Consider the following 5,000-nt stretch of genomic DNA (forward strand, 5'->3'; position numbering starts at 1 on the left):
TTGTAGTACAGTATGTAACTACACACTCACCCTGGAATTAATCGTCCCAATTAAGACCACTGTTCCTCGCAGAGTTAAACAGTAGGGTTAACACTGCGACCCACTGCTACCACAGATCTCTTTTAGTTCCTCTACTTGCTTCGCATAGTGGCGAAAGAACACTCTGGAAGACTTCCAGCCAGTGTATGAACGGAGATGTTCAAAATCCATACAATTAAAGAAATTTAAGAATGAGGCAACTTTCCTCGGATCGTGACCTGCGGGTGTATTGTCAGGATCCGCTCTGCGAATAAAATATGTGATTTTCGCTCTGAGTTGATTCAGAGATAAATTTGAGCCTGATGTTTCTCCCCTGAATAGTTGACCACCCTTGAAGTCTGAAGTTCTATGAAGATAGACCTTTAGGCATTCTACTGGACATAGAGATGCATCTTCTTTCAGAGGGCAGATTCTCCAGGGACCCCACCTGTTGGTGGGTAACTCATTCTTGGCGAGAAACGTAGGATCCGGAAACAGGTTCAGTTCTTCCCCATCCAGGAACTAAACACGACCTGCCTCTCTCGAGAGGCTACAATCTCACTAACCCTGGCCCCAGATGCGAGTGCAAAATAGGAAAATAACTTTTGTGTCAAATCCTTTAACGCACACTCTTCATTGCTCAACAGAGAAGCGAAATGAAGAACTTGTCTAAAGACCATGAAATGGGCTTTGGAGGTGCTGAAGGTCTGAGCCTAGCACAGGCTTTTGGAACTTTATTAAAGATCTCGTTACCTAGGTCGACCTGGAAGGCATATAGAATGGGTCTTGTCAAAGCAGACTTACACGCTGAAATCGTGTTCGCTGCCAACCCTTGACCATGGAGGTGGGGAAAAAGGATAAGCAGAAGTCTGTCTTCGCCTTGACAAAAGGCCACCCATTTTCTCCAAGATGACTCATATTGCCTTCTAGTAGATTTGCATTTATATTCCTCAAGGAAGTCTATACTGGCTTTCGAAATCCCGAAACGCTTTCTCACCGCTAGGGAGAGAAAATCATGAACTGCAGGGTCCGGGTTTTCTGTAATGAAGCGCAGACAGTTGACTTCTGGACTCGCTGGGTCAGAACTGAATCTGGTAGTGGTACAAACTTCAGCTACGGTTCCAATGCCAGGAGGAACCACACGCTGTTCGGCCACTTGTGGGCCACTATTGCCGCTACCCTTTGAAGGATCTCAGTTTGTTGAGGACCCTCAACAGAAGGTTGTGAGGAGGGAACAGATAAATCTTGGACCATCTGTTCCAGTCGAGGGACATCGCGTCCACTGCTTCCGCTAAGGGGTCCTCGTACGGGGCACGTACAGGGGCAACTTCTTGTTGTCTTTCGTCGCAAAGAGGTCTATCTGCAGTTCTGGGACTGATTCAGAATGAAGGAGAATGATCCTGCGTCTAAGGACCATTCCGACTCTATCGGTGTGAACCTGGATAGAGCGTCCGCTGTCACATTGCGGACTCCTTGAAGGTGAACTGCCGACAGGTACCCCTTCTTCTTTTCCGCCAATCGGTAGACGGCCAACATCACCTGGTTGAGAGGTGGTGACCTCGATCCTTGTCGATTCAAGTATCTTACAACTACCTCGCTGTCTATTACCACTTTATGTGGAACGAATGACGCGGGGAGACTTTCTTTAAGGTAAGGAGCACTGCCCTAGCTTCTAGAAAGTTTTATGAGAAAGGTCTTGAATAGCCTGGACCAAGTCCCCTGGACTTTTTTCCGATGAGAGTGACCTCCCCATCCCTCCTTTGAGGCGTCTGAGTGAATCGTCACCGACGGGGGAGGTGGCTGAAGAAGAACCTGACTTCTTTAGATGTCTGGCTTGGGACCAAGGCCTGAGAAGAGTACTTAGCCGAAGCGGCTGGTCTTCTCAGATCTCTTCACGCGTTTGATGCATAACTTCTCCAAACTCCGATTGCATCCTTTAGCTGTGCTCTTAGCACTGGGTCTGTCATCGAAGCAAACTGGAGAGAGCGCAGTACTCTCTCCTGCTCGTGTCTTGATATCCTTTCGGAATCTTGAAGTCACGTGACAGAACCCGCTATCTCCTTCCTTTTCTTCGCCGGGGTGGAGAAACGGTGTGACAAAAGGTCCCAGTGGATCTTAGCCACTGGAACTTTTGAGATGGAGAAAGTCGAGACTTTTTCTGTTGATCTTGAAGCCTAGGTACTCTAGGAACTGGATCACTTGACTGGAAGCTTGCAAGCATTCTGTCTCGGATGCTGCCCACACCAACCAGTCGTCCAGGTAGGCTACTACCTGAATTCCCTTTAGGCGAAATTGTTTGAGAGCTACGCTCGCAAGCTTCGTAAAAATCCTTGGGGCTATGTTTAGCCCGAATGGCATGGCTCCGAAGGCGTATAGTCTTCGTTGTAGCCTGAACCCTAGGTAGGGGGAGAGTCGATGGCTAATTGGAATGTGCCAGTAGGCGTCTGACAAGTCTATAGAGACGGAATATGCCCTCTTGGGCAGTAAGGTCCTTATGTGTTGCAGTGTTAGCATTTTGAATTTGCAATTCACTATGAACTTGTTAAGTGGCGACAAGTCCAGAATGACTCTGAGCTTTTCCGAGTCTTTCTTGGGAACACAAAACAGCCTCCCTTAGAAATTGATGGGCTTCACCCTTTTTCTCCAACCGTTTTTGAACGTACTCCTCCATAACGGGGGTGGAGTGTTGGAAAAACCGAAGGTACGGGGGTGGAGTGCTGTACCAGCTCCCGCCCAGTCCATTCTTGAGTAGGCTGTGGGCCCAGGGATCGAAGGTCCACCGATCCCGAAATTTCAGAAGTCTCCCTCCTACCGGTATCACCTCACTTGGACTGCCGTCCTGAGGTCTTGCCTTCCTGACCACGACCACCCCTGAATCCCCTTCCCCTTGAGGGGCGTCTAGACGAGCCTCTGGCTGCTCCTCTAGGCTTAGCTCGAAAGGAAGTAGACTGCCCTTCGAACGCTGGGGTGAATGCCGTGGACTGTGTCGACACGGCCTGGGGTACCCACTGAAAGGTGGTCGGGGTTTGTGCCACGATCTGGGGCACTGGGGGCAATGGCAATTGCAGTTGCTGTTGCTGTCTAAGAGACTTGGCTGGCCGAGACGGTAGCCTAGTCCTCATAGTCTTCCTCTTTGGTTGAGGACCCTCATCCGGGGAAGACTTTCTTTTGATAGCCAGGCCCCACTTCTGGAGAAGGTTTCTATTCTCCAAGGCTTTATCAAAAAGCTCTCCTTGCCTTGACGAAGCCATAAAAGTCCTTCGTCACTGTGGCCAGATGAGTCTTGGCCACTACCATGAACATTTCATGGACCTTGGGGTCACTTGCCATCGTCTCGAGAGTAGTCTGAAGAGACATTGAGGCAGTCAGTCTTTCTTTTGTATCGAACTCACTTCGCAAAAGAAAGTCAGACAGCTTAGGGAGGTCCTTGCCGAACTGACGTCCGGCAATATCAGCCTCCAACTTTCCCACTGAGAACGTAAGATGGACGTCCTTCCAGTCTTTGTGGTCCATAGGCAGGGCCAGCGACAAGGGTTTACACTCCTCTAGGGAGGGGCAAGACTTGCCGGCCTCGATTGCTTTTAGTACAGCCAGAAACCCTTTCTGTAAAAAGGGGGAAGGCTCTAGTAGGCGAGGACACAAAGGAAGGGAGCTTCCTATTCAATGCAGCTACCTTTGAGTTAGAGAAGCCCCTCTCTTTCATCGAGGATGAAAGTAGAGCTTGAGCCTTAGCATGGTCCATCACTATGACCTCCATCGGCTCTGTCTCCTCCTTTGAAGCTGGTTCCTTCCTCAGCCGGACATAACAGTCCGGATATGATGCCTTGCTGGGCCAGAATTCCACCCTCCAGGGGAACTGAGCCCAGCTTATCCGAGATGACGATCTTTCCAGTCGTCATCGGCATGTGCTCAGCATACCTCCATGGGTTAGCATCTGAGCACAAGGGAAGGTCTTTCACATTGAGCTTTTTCTGGGGCCCATGAGATTCTGCAAGGCACTGCATTCGCAGTTCCATTGCAGCCGCCTTCTCCTGATTCTCCTTCTGCATTTGTTGGATCATTCCAACAACAGAAGAGAGGGCCTGTCCCAGCTCTACTGGGAGACCGGCCGATGTAGAGGGGCTTGAACTTCATCCTGGGCTTCTGCCAGGAGGTCTTCCTCCTGACACCCGTCCACATCAGATATCCTGTCATTTAGCTGGATGTCTTGCATCGCGACCGCGACTTCAGCATCCACCTGGATCTGAACTTAGGGGATCTCCTCTTGAGGCTGGGGAATCACTGCATCAGCTGATGCCTTAGGGAAAAAATACGCCCTCATCTTCTCACTTGGAAGATAAGGGCCAGAAGTGTTCTTTTGGAAGCCCCTTACCCAGGTACAAAGCTTCTTCCTAGCTATTTAAATGTCTCATTAATCAGGTTAGTGCACACAGTACATACCTGAGGGTCCCAATACCGGAGATCATCCTTGGAGACAGCGTATGCTGCGTGTCTCCTACAAAACTCATGTCCGCAGAGGTTCTTGCTGCTGACATTGCAGAAAGCACTTCCCCACTTCGGAGTGTCCTTCTGTAAAGAGAAGAAATTTCCATGAGTATCAAGTGAACTATGTATCACTGGATATGCATAGTATAGCATAACAATTCAGAAAGGAAAGACACACACTTGTGTTTCCCTCACAACCCATTGTTGCAGCCTTCCAGATAATAAAATCAAAATGGTTTATCTCTACTAGAGTAACCAATGCAAGGTTTCCAGAGGAAACAGGTGGAGCTCACACCTAGGCAATGATTTTAAAATCCTGGATAATAGACAGGGAAGAACTCTGCTTCCTATCTGAGGGCAGCAGCAAAGGGCTGTGCAAGAAAGCACAATAGTGTTAGAAGATACAGTGCTGTACCTAAACCTTTACTATAGTTTTCTTCTTACTGTATATGCTATACAGAAGAATACTAGTACAGTATAGGAGGATGTGTGCCGGC

This window comes from Palaemon carinicauda, chromosome 29 (assembly GCF_036898095.1).
Source record: "Palaemon carinicauda isolate YSFRI2023 chromosome 29, ASM3689809v2, whole genome shotgun sequence".
NCBI lineage: Eukaryota > Metazoa > Arthropoda > Malacostraca > Decapoda > Palaemonidae > Palaemon > Palaemon carinicauda.